Consider the following 13,083-nt stretch of genomic DNA (forward strand, 5'->3'; position numbering starts at 1 on the left):
CATAGGCATTGTTAATTCCCTATATGCAATGAGTAATTCCATTCAAAAGTGGTATACTCTTCCTATCTTGACCATTTTTTCTCCTCTTAGAGAAATTTATGAGGACACATCCAGGCAACCCCAGTAATTGTTTAAAAACATTCTGAATCCAATTTCCCAAAAAATTTGTCCCAATTTGAAAAATACCTGAAATAAACACATAGAAAAATTGAGAAATATTAGGTTTTTTAATAATGCATGCAACTTCTATAGGCGAAACACATTTTTATTTCCAGCTTAATAATTTTTAAACAATCAAAACATAATGTGACCGAATGAACATTGAACATTATTTTTCCTAAAAGAGAATTTAGTAGCAGTTGGGTATTTTTTTTACGGTCTCTGGCACAATCTGTGTAACAGATTATTACTGGGGACGATTTTTCTTTTTTGAAAAATTAGATTTAGAATGTTATTAAACAATTGCTGGGTTTGCCTGGATGTGTCCTCGGAAAATTCTTTAAAGGCCTCTTTACACGTACGCTTTTGCGCGCGCGCGATAGCTGTAAACAACTTCAGAACCGCCTTCAAGAGTGTGCGTGTAAAGGCGAAAAAAGTGTGCAGTTAGGAGTGCGCGCAGGAACTGGTCATTCCAACGTTCAATCGCGAACTCAAAATTGTACGCGACAAATCCCTCGTCTCTTGCGTCGTCTTCCTTCATTATCATTCTAAAAAAAGAGATGTATAAAATGTAAATAATTTTTTTCAGCGATATTAATTGCAATTTTTTTTGTCTTGAGTCTTTTTGACGATTTTTCTTCCTTTTTCCACCGAATTGTTTCTTTTTAAAAAAATGATAAATTTGTTTCAAGTGCCATAATTACATTTATTAGGTTATTGCAATAATTTTCGAACTTTGATTTGGTTCCTTTACAAACATTATTATATCAGATTTATAGATATGTTAAATTACTATTATTTTGATAACTTCACAAGCTTTCATTTACCCTCAGGGTGTGGGGAAAGATTTAAAATAGTTTAACTAGGGGCTGTTAACCCATAAGTTCTATTTTTTTTCTATTTAAAGAAAGTAATTGCTTTTTTTAATAGAAAATAAATATTTTAAGAAAGATCAGTTTTTCAAAATTTGAAATTAACGATAGAAGTATGTACATAAATCCATAATCAATGCAAAATAATGTGAGAATAGATGAAAGCCTTTCAATAATTTGGGGCCCCTTTTGGATTTGGCACTCGTTTTATTTCCGTTCACTCACCAGTTAAGACGCCTACCACTGGCTACAGAAATTTCGAAAAAAAAACCATTTTATTATTTAGAAATTTATTCAATAAGCATATTTTTAAAATATGGATATAGATCTGGGGAACACAAAGTTGATGTTGATGTTTTTAAGTCGCTGTTAAAACGGTTAAGAACATCTGATTTAAATTTGATAGTATAAATTTGACTTCAACACACTAGAAAAGAAAACTTTAAAAGGGAAAGAAAGTTGTTGTAGAAAAAACTTCCATTATCTGAATGTCTGAAGGTTAACAATGATACTGTTTAAAAAGAAGCACCCTGTTCATTAGATCCAGCCAACTCTGCATTCATAGCAGGTGTTCAGTGGACATTGTGCTGTATTTTTTCATGATAACATCACAAAAGATGTCCAAGGTCAAGTGATGTGCAAAATACCTAGTAAAAGGGATGTTTCGAGTTATAAGATTACCGCCGATTTCATTTAAAACCAAAAACCACTGAATATCATGAATGATATCCAACTAAAAATGTATTGCTATTCGCACTTTTAATTTTATTGCTGTCATTACACTGGTAAAAATATGTGTATAGAGCTGCAAAAATTTGAAAAAATTATGCTTCAATTTATTTGTTATTTTTTGTATTGTTATGAATGGCTTGTGCTCGGCAACATTAAACTGAAATGATTTTTTGAGGATATGAATACAACCGAGAGAAGTTTATGAATAATTTCTTAAAAATATCTGAAATAAAGCAGTGAAAAAAAGTGCAGTGAAACCTCAATATCACGATACTCAGCGGAACAAGGAAAAAATATTGTTGTAGAGGGATTATCATTATATCGGGAGGCAGCAGTTTAACATTAGAATATAGATATTTCCAAAAAGATTTGAAGATATATTGTTGTAAAAGGATTTATCGTTATATCAAGAATCGTTGTAGCGAGGTTTCACTGTAATAATTTTATAATGCTTTTATCTATTTTTCTGGCTGGTAGTATTAAAAAAAACATCGGCTACACAACCGAGTCAATAATTGATGGAAGAAAAAAAATCTGATTTTTTCTTGTTTCGGTAAAATTATAATATTAAGATTAATTTAGAGATTAATTAGAGAATTTAATAAACAATTAAATTCAGAAAATGTAGTTAAGAGCTAATTACAGCAATTAAAGTCGAATCAAAACAATAAAAATTTGAAGTTAACGATCACAGAAATTTTATTTCTCAATTTGTAATCAATTGCATAAAAAATTACCATAAATCTGTAACAGTAATTTCAATAAATAATTATTGAATTTTTTAAAAAAACAAATAATCTACGTAGTAATATAATAAGCTTTTGAAATCCATACTTTTCCTTTGGCCAGCAACGTGGAGTGTTGCGCTTCCCCTGAAAGTCCACACGCCATGCAAAAGCGTATGAATTTCGCCACATGCTTCCCTTTACACACACAATTCTGAACGGGACCTTCTTTCGTGCAGGAGAGAGCGTGCGCAAGAATGTGTCTCTTTTTACAACGTGCTCTTGAACAGCGCATTCCTAACCGCCCTCCAGTCCTTCGCGCAAGAACGTCCCACTCCGGGCATGTGGGGAAGATTGTCGTGTACGTGTAAAGGGGCCTTAAGAAGAGAAGAAATGGTCGAGATAGGGAAGAGCATACAGTTTTTTGAACAGAATTACTCATTGCTTATAGGGAATTAACATTGTCTACTATGTTCCAACTCCAAGGCGTTTGAGGGTTGCCTAGCAGTTATTCGATTGAGCTAAAATTTTGCACACAGTTTTTGTTGTTGATTGGAACAAGATGGAGGGGGAGCTAAACTTTTAAAAAGTTGAAAAATAAGGGCCACCCTAATATACACTGCCGGGCATTTGAATTGTTCCTTCTTATTGTTGCATTTATATAATCTTAAAATTTGCATTGAGCAGAGGTGCCAACTGCTATGGATTGTAGTTTCTACAGATGGCCCCACTCAACTATGGGAGATACTCTTAATACTATGGAAATAGTTTTTTCTTCAAATATTTTTTTCCCCAAAAAAATTAGGGTCTTTGGGTTTCTTGCTGTATTTTACTTATTTTCATTATTTTTTTTGAAATCATGTTGATCTTTATCATAATAAATTTGCATACATATGTAAGAGAGTTCAAGAGAAGACAAACTCAGACTTGAAAAGGGTCGGTGATCAAATTTAGCGTACCGGCGGGCACACATATGTAGGAGATAGGGGTGCTCTCTCTCTCCCTCCGTCCCTTCACAATATTTCATATATCCTATATACGCATGCTTACTGGAAGGTTAGAGGAATACCATGACGAGCTTGTGCTCCAGGCTGACATCAGAGCATGATGATTGGGCCAATAACAAGTACCTAATGTCAGACTTCAAAAAATTTGAAAAGTATAAGAAATATGTGAAGTCAGTCCTCCGGAAATGCTTGTGGTTGGTCCCTGCATCTGGTAAAGGTGGTTTTGGATCCACCCGTTGCACTACTCAATGCCCAAAGGCATGTGCTGTAGGGTGGGATTGCATTAAATCTTCATGAATTACTATAGAATTTGGCAACCTCACAAAGTTGCTCTGGGAATGGGGGGCTCATGTTGTCTACTAGATTCCAGGGCCTATGAGGTGCTGTATTTAAATAAACATTTAATTGAAATTCAAAAAATAATTTGCGAGTTTTTTAATTGGACTATGTTTATATTGTCCCGGGGAGAGGTACCCCCCTCATGACAAAAATCAACATTCATCATTACTGAGAGGCTTCATGCCAATATTAGCATGTCTGATTATGCCAAGATCCTGGAAAAAAAAGAAAAGTATGCCCCTGGAAGTGTATATAAAAATCATGTATCCCAGTAAGTATAAAAGGGAAACCATGAGACCTTGTTTTAAGTATACAAATTGAATTTTCCCACTGTTTCTGTGCATAAAAAAAATTGTCTGTAAAGAAATGTAGTAGTTGTATGAGCTACTGTGGTGGTCGAGTGGTCATAGTGATGGACTCGCATCATGAGGACTTGAGTTCGAACCCCACCGCTATCACGGTGGTCTTCTTGTAGCATATTAAAGCGCTCGAGTCCCATATTCAAGAATCCAATTAATTCAAAAGACAATAATAAGTGTACTAGGCAAGTTCCAAATCACAATATTGTTACAGCATATTTTAAACAAGTTACATGTTAGAGTTAAATATAAAGCATGTTAGTTCTGAAATTGATGCCAGTAACAATACGCTGATTTGCAAAATAACATGAAAGGTCTCGCCCAATTCAGCCGGGGATCATCCGTTTTCAGCGATACATCATGGACCTAGCATTGGCTAGTCACTGGGGGGGGGGGGTTATTGTGGGTGACAAGACGGTAAAAATGTAACGTGAGGCCCAAAAGGGGCGATGCCTTACAGGCTGAATTTGGTTTTCTGTGGCTCCCAACTTCAAGGTGCGAATGCGAGCCAATCTCGCTGCTAAAAAGTCTCACCTCAGAGAGCAACAAGCCTACAACTGCACAAATATCCAATCATTACACTTCATTCAAAATTTGAAATTCAGATGACAGTGTTAAAAATTCACACACAACACTATATACACCCTTAAACTGTTAGGTACACACATGCTCACAGTTCTGGACAACTCAAGTGGTAGTAAATTTCCCATGGCGATAGTCCAGAGTTGTGCTCGGATTGAAAGAAAGTAGTCGTATGAACAGACTTTTAAAATTTATGACAGAAGAATCATACCTCACTGGAACTGACCAAAAAAAAAAAAAAACTTTTGTGGCAGCCTTCCTAAAGGAGAGATTTTTTTGAGTGAATTTGGGTACATTGCAAAACCTTTATCAGCACACATGCATGATTAACATATGTTCTTGCATTGCTATTCCGGTCGGTCGCCTATCACCATCATGTTACACTGCACCTTTTCCATTGAATCTTAAGTCTGCATGTGCTTGTACATTCAACTGCAACCATTAAATCTCTGAAGTTTTGAATGCTGTTGCTTACCTCTTATCTTCAGGGCTTGCCTGCACTAGTTTCCATCAGGACAATGCCAGACTATACATGAAATACAACGTATTATAAAATAGTGTTCCTAAAATTTTCTCCACAGACAAGTGATAGGAAGACACATCCAGAAGCTTGTATGCAAAGCATGATAAAAATGTACAGTGCAGTTTGCCAGTTGAACAATGAAATCCTTGTCAGGTGATAAATAAAATCACTGGGTGATCCACAGAGTGAAATGAATCTGAGAACACTGACAATACCTCAATGTGCATTAGGTTTCACCACTTCCACTGCCTGTCTGCTGTCACTTATCAAACATGCCTTGCCAACGATTGCCCAATGACATGCACATCACAGACCACTTTTTTATTTACAACCCAAATTTCACAACATATAAGATTAGCATAGTCATATTCTAAACATGCTTCCACAGCTTCTTTCTACAATGTCAAGCAATAGCAATTATTGTCCACTGTGACATCTACAAAAAATACTGATTTCTTTATGTATGACATGATGTTGCTTTCCACTTGTTGATGCAAGATGTACAGAAAACTGGATGTTGTGAAGATTTTTATTTGAGATGTTGGTTTTTTAAGGACGGAAAAACTCATCTCTGCCTCTACCGGGAGTCGAACCCGGGGCCCTTGATTACTGGACGAACGCTCCCACGCTTTAGTGAAGGAAAATCTTTATCTCCTCTGTAGCTTAGTGGTGAGAGCACTCGTCCGACAATCGAGGGACCCGGGTTCGACTCCTGGTAGAGGCAGAGATGAGTTTTTCCTTCCTTAAAAAATCAACATCTCAAATAATAAATATCTTCACAACATCCAGTTTTCTGTATATCTTGATTTCTTTATGTTCTACAAGTTAAACAGGGATTTTTTTTTAGTACCAATCAGTCTTTATTCTTTATGCTGTTTGTATTATATTGACTTTGATGGTTTTTGACCTTCAGGGTGTTAAATTTTTCATAGCCACTAGTAAATTCTGATATTTGGACAAAAAATATAAAATGGTGTACAAATAGTTTTTTTTTTTTTTTGCTAATTAAAAATCTCTGTGCAGGTGCACACACACGATAATAAGATATACAGAGTAAAACCTGTCTATATGATACTCTAAGGAATCTAGAAAAAATATTGCTATAGACAGATTATCATTGTAGACAGTTTGAGCATTTGTGCTATTTCCTATTGAATAGGAATTCTGCTGGGACCAAAGGAAGTATTGTTGTAGGCAGGTTTATTATTATAGACAGTATTATTTAGAAGACACCAACGAATAAGGCAAATACACAAAAAATAAAAATTTATTATTTTTTGTGTATTTGCCTTATTCGTTGGTGTCTTCTAAATATTCTTGGGCAAAGTGGATCAACTCTTCTATAGACAGTATTGCTATTCACAGGTTTCACTGTATTTACACTTTGCAAATATTTGTTTTAAAAATAATACTCAATTTATTACAGTAAGTAAATATAAAAAAGCTCATATATTTACTCTGAAAATATGAGATTGAAATTTAGTAAAATACACAAGCACTGTATTAGCACGTAATTTTAAGAAATACTAAAATTAGACCTTTTACATTAGATTAGATTTTTTAGCTTTTCATGTTGCAACTACCAATAATGGCAGGCTGCACTCAATAGCTTTCATGCTTTCCACTCACATTAGAGTTTTGATCAGTGTAAATATTTAATCAAATATAAGGTGTGTTTCAAAATGATAGAGCCATATAAAATTTTCTGTGAATTACGGAATTTATTTTTTCCAAGTCAAGGTTCTTTTTTATTGAAAAATCATTGACCTCACAGTAACAAAATTCAAATGATTTGATATAAACAGTCGAACCCCATTGTAACACAACCATCTGTCCCAAAGAATTTTGGCACTATAACGAGTTTGATATTACATCGGATCATGGTTGGAATAGTGTTTCAGAGAAGCTTCATTGCATAAATTCAAATGTTTATTATGAACTAATGTATATCTTATTAGTGTTACTCAATAAATAAAATAACCTATTTCCAACGCATTCAGTTTTGAGATGAGAAAATTCATAAAATTGTAAAAACTGTACAATTATTTAAATATTTTGTGATATAAAACTTAAGAGATACATATACGCTTACCTTTTTAAAATTATTTTACTTCTGCATGAATTTAGTGACACATTTTATAAGTACAAAAACAAAATAAACTAAGGGAAACAATGGTGGCATTGTTTTTTAGTCTATACAAATACAAATACAAATACAACGCCACAACAGGCAAAATATTGGTTTGATAACCACAAATTTCTCGTTTTCCAGATATTGAAAGAACTACTCCTTTTGACATGATTTAATGAAGCAAATCAAAGGAGTGATAGCACTCGAAATGTAATGACCAGCTATTAAAAACATGCACTGTTGAAAAACTTTCCTTGAACAAACTGGGACAGTATGCTCATTGTACACTTTCCCTTATCTCTAAATCTGTTTCATTGAATACAACGGTTGTTTTAGTCCCTATGCATGTTCAGGTATTCAATGTGCTCTCTAAGACACTAATAGTAGAACCTAAGTTCTGCTCCAGAGAATTGGTGCAAGAGATACACAGAAAGAGACAAATAATTCAAAAGAGCGACACAAATAACAGGGGTCGCCAAAACAAGTTGAAATTGAATTAATAGAAAATAATTTTCAAGGTATTTAAAAAATTATTGTGCAAAATATACATAGAAAATGACCAAGATGAGAAAAAAAAATTAAAGGTTTGAGACTTTACAATGATTTTTTAAGAAAAGAATCAATGAGCAGGGCACCTGTATACCTACAGTATATTCTGATTTTGGTCACAATAAACATACATATACACTTGAGCTCTTTTCTTTTCGTTTACCCCTAAAGAAGATATTGGAAAGCCTTCTATCTCTTTTGTATTACTGTAAAAATGAAAAAGAATGGAGGAAATCATCTCCCTTTAAGCACCCTATTTTTCTACTGACAGGAACAAGAGAAACTGATAGTTTTTTTTGTGGGTGAGTGTTTGAGACTGGGCAGTTCATGCCTATTTTTTTCCGACTTCTAGTGAATATACGGAATTGAATCACCAACACAGTACATGTTTGAAAAAAATATGAAAGTAAGAAATATTTTAAAAGGCGAATGAATATATATAAAAATCTGTGATTTTTAGTGCCCGCTTTGAATAGTGATTCTATGCTCCAGCCACGTTTTTACCCATCACATGAGGAGAACCAAATATACGTACTCATGTGGGAAAACCCATGTACTTTGGCACCCCAGACCTTTGGTCCGGCGAGCCAGACTTTCCCATGCAGCTCGGTAGCATTGGGCACGCTCTAGAAGGGGTGCCAAATTCGAGGTGAAAGGACGAAAAAAAGTTAGGGAAAATTATTCCTGTCTACTCTTAGGAGGGGCATCAGGTCTGAGTTAAAAGAACAAAAAAAAAACTTTATTCACCAAAAAAAAAAATTAGGGAGAGCAAATACTGTTCACTTTAGAAGAGGTGCCAAATACAGGGTAAAAGGACAAGAAAAAAATTGAAATGATATGCTATATCTATAATATGAAATCTCACCGTTCCTTTGAACGCATCAAAACAAGTCCCGATTGAAACAAAAGTTTTTTTTGATGGAGGATTGATCAGGGTTAACTTAGAGATTTTATCTCTCACACCTGAGTGCAATCTATATACTCTTCCATGTATGTGTGAACCGAAAAAGTCTAACAAACCACACATACACAACTGAACACCTTTTAGAGTTTCATAAACCTAAGTTCAAGATACCCAGACCTGGAATTAAGCAGGTGCGTAAGATAAAAGCGGTCTGGATACTACCTAGGAGTCATCTACCACTTTATAGAGCAGGCATCTTCAACCTAGCGAGCACCCATAGTGCTCTATGCCCATGTATAATTTCGTGCTCACGAGTATTTAATCTCCCAATTAAACACCTTGTACAAATTATATTCAAGGATTAAGATCATCCTGATTTCATTAATTTGGGTGTCGAACTTGCCATAAGGGTGCTCTTCTTTTGATGATGGGTACAAACAGTAATCGCGACTAAAAAAAGGTTGAAGACCTCTGGTATAGAGCCAATCCGAAGAGCTTTCAAAGAAGAAAACTTTATTGTTATTAATACTCACAAAGCTGTTCTTTATTTTTAATTTTAGCAAGATAGTATTGTTTAAAAAAAATCAGCTCTCTTGGATGATTAAAAAACTTATGTAATGTTATAATATTGTTTAATATTTCTTTTTCACATCAAATTTTCCAACCAGAAGTTCATCAATGTCAGTTTCCATTCCATACGGAAATTACAAGTTGTAACAAACACTTTTTTTTTTGGAAATTTTTCATCCACAAGAAGTGAGGATTCCTGAATTGCAGAATTTATGTGTAGGCCTACTTTACAGGACACCCGGGGCCGTATTAACATGGCACAGAGACGTAAGTTGCATAGGGCTTCCATGATAAGATCCTTACAATGATTTATGAATACAATTATACAAATTAAGAGGTGGTTCTTAAGCCCCCTTTCATTTTGCTTTGGAACTATGATGCTGTTGTGACACATTTTTTTTTATAAGCATTTTAAAAAATTGTTTGTATTCTGTATAGAACAGCCTCATTATTACCAAGGGTTCTGTGGAACAGCCTTAGGCTGCGTTCATAGTGGAGCGAAGAGGTACGAGTAACAAGAATTGCGACCGGGAAGAAAAAATGCATAGGGGTGGAGGAAGAGATTTCCGCACATAGTAGAAGAGGATAGAGAAAATGGCCAGATGAGTTTTGAAATGTAAGGGTGTGATGATGATGATCCCTTCACAGAAAAGGGAAAGAATAATATGGGAGAAGTGGACCAATCAGTAGATAGTGAAAATCGGCAGATCGGGGTGAAAACAAATGTGTGTTCAACTCCTGCACCTATTTGAGTATCCTTTTTCTCGCTCGAGTTTTTTCGGTGTGGAACAAAACAAAAACATTGTTTTTGTTGCTAGTCTATTATGCACTCCCGTATCTTTTGTTGTCTCGCTGTGTGCATGCCTTAGGGTATGAACATAGTGTATGCTGGTTTCCGATTCTGCAGGTCGGTGCCGTTGCTGATTGATTAAAAACATAAATTTCAGGTTTTTAAAAAAATTTGCAACAATGCCAGCTCACAGAATCGCAAATGAGCATGTACTATGTTCATATCCTTATCAAGGGGCAAGAGAAAGTATGGCATGACTGGACTCACAAATTTTCAAAAATTTGTAATTATTATAAATATGCCAATATAATATAAATTATGTCAAATAAAATTTAATGTTAAATAAAGTTTTGCACCAAAAACAGTTTGCACGCATGACAAAATAATCAGACAATTCAATAAAAAAAATTTCAAAATAAAATAGTCAATTATATATATATATATAGGGGCTGGCACTGTGATATCACAAAACTTGCATTCTTGTGTGAAATATACTTGTTCATGTGCCTGGAGGGAGGGCGACACCATGAGGAGTAGGAAAAGGTAAACTGTCTTTGTCCAACACAAACTGCCATCCCCTCCACCCAATTTTATTTTCTTAAACTGTCGAAACTGTATTGACATCCCCGAACACAACCTATCTGCTTCTCTAAACTTCATCACACAATCAGTTAGAGGGAAAAGAAAGTGTTTCAGTTTTTGTGATGTTTTCTTTTCCTCACAGAAATTCACTGTTATGTCGCTATAGAAGTTTCACTTTAAAAAATAGTGTTAGGTATAGTGAAACCTGTATAAAACTGAAGGTCAAGAGACTGAAATTATTTTCCATTTCAGACAGGTTTCCGTTTTATAGAGGTGCACATGAAAATATATGCAGTGATTTATTTCTATTGTTTACGAAACTTAAGTTTTGAGAACATTGCCCTAATTTCTCTAAACCAACGAGTATTAAATAGAGATATGCATATTATTATTTTGAATTTTTTCATGTTTGCTGTTTCAAATAACTATACATTTGAAGTTTCATATTTAATGCACTAATAGTTAAACTTCAATATAAAACGTTCTCCTGAATCACAATAGAATGAACACTTTTGTCAAAAATGAAAAATTTTCCTTCATCTGGTGTTTCATCTATTTCTATTATCTTAACTCTTCTCTTTCATTTACTAAGAAATCCCTTCTCTATACCCATTTCTTCAGCCAAATTTTGTACTTCCTGGAAATTTTGTTCAAAACCTGTATCTCAAAGCCCTTGTAATGCACTACATAATCCAACAATTAATTTTGTTCTACAATCTATTGAAAAATCTTTCTGTTGTAATGCTTTATTTTTTCGATCGATGCATTGTAGAATTTTATTCCATTTAGAAAGAGTACAGATAAATCTGATTTGCAGAATCAAAATTTTTGTATTCGATACAGCTTCCAGATTTGAAAAATTGTTTACAGTCTTTTCATTACTGCATGTAATTGTAAATACAGCGCCTTTATATTACATTGGCCTTTGATGACCACCTTGTATCAGAAAAACTTTTAAGCGATAATTTTAGGCACTTCATTAAAATGTCCCAATGTGTTGAGGACAAGAAAAAATCAAATAATTTCTTTGCACTGTACCAAAAATAATCATTTATGGAGTTGTAGATGCAACATGGACACCAGCTAAATTTAGATTATGAGCTGCACAAGGTACTAATATTGCTGAATTATTAATTTCCAAAATACATTCACTTACTCCCTTATATTTGCCGGCCATATTGGCACCGTTGTCAAATGTTTGCCCTCTGCAATCCTGAATATCAAATTTTAGTTTAAAATTTCAGTTGATAAACCTTCTCCCGTTTTTTCATGTGACTGAATAAAGTTGATGAAGCTTTCTTCAATCATTACCTTTCCATTACAGTCAACATGGACATATCATCTGACTCATTCGCTCTTTTCTTGAAACATCAGGGGGTGTAGTACTCTACTTTCTTAATTCTGCATGATTTCATTTCTAGTTTTATCCCCAACTAATTTTATTATTTCATTTTGAATTGTGGGTGAGAAATAAGAAACTGAACATTTTTTATGTTTTTCAATATGTTCCTTCAAATTAATATTATAATGGCCAGCAAATTCAATCAAATTTAAAAAAATGCTGCAATTTGGATCTCCAATAATTTTATTTGACCTTTAAGAGCAATATTATTTTTGGCACAGAATAGAATAGCATCCAATATTTTCAATATTTCATGCCATATCATTTTTTTCTTGTTAATTGAATGAACTACATAATCATCAATTGCATTTCTTGATATTAGATTCTTTTTTCTATCACTTTCCATTTCACATACAAATTTTGGTGCTCCAGAGAATTTTCTTGTTGGGGAATAACCGGATGAAGATGCCTCCAATCATGAAATCCTTTTTAGTGGGTCTGAAAGATTATGCGATTTGTGTCTAAAAAGCATCCAAGGAAAGCAAAATACTGCATTTTGATTGATGTATACATATAAAATAACATGTCCTGACTGATTTATCATTGCTGAGCCTATAAACACAAAATTGGTTGTTTTATTTCATGACGTAAAGATTCACTAAGAAGGGGTTTTGACCCCTAAGGTGGTCATGAAGGGGTTCAAAGGTTATATGGAGTAATCATCCCTGAAGCTATAAATATGAAATTTAGTCAGTTGTCTGGGTTTTGTCAGTTGTCAGATTATTATTTTGTTATGTGAAGACTCACTAAGCAGGGACTTCTCAAATTTCAATCTCTGAGGGGGGTCATAAGGCAGTTTAAAGGTTACATGGAGCAATCATGCCATGTGCTGAAACCACTGAAGCTTATATTTTATG

General features: G+C 34.2%; 1 protein-coding gene and 1 non-coding gene across 3 annotated transcripts in view; both read left to right on the forward strand.

The window, feature by feature from the left end:
- The window catches only part of Sfxn1-3 (Sideroflexin-1-3), a 47,417-nt gene that overhangs the window by 14,172 nt on the left and 20,162 nt on the right, over positions 1-13,083 (forward strand). The window lies entirely within an intron of this gene.
- On the forward strand, positions 5,951-6,022 carry TRNAV-GAC (transfer RNA valine (anticodon GAC)). The gene has a single exon. It is a non-coding gene; the product is annotated as a tRNA-Val (tRNA).

Source organism: Pholcus phalangioides, unplaced genomic scaffold, assembly GCF_987345545.1.
Source record: "Pholcus phalangioides strain wild (caught in Gottingen) unplaced genomic scaffold, Ppha-v1.0 ptg000011l_1, whole genome shotgun sequence".
Classification (NCBI taxonomy): Eukaryota; Metazoa; Arthropoda; class Arachnida; order Araneae; family Pholcidae; genus Pholcus; species Pholcus phalangioides.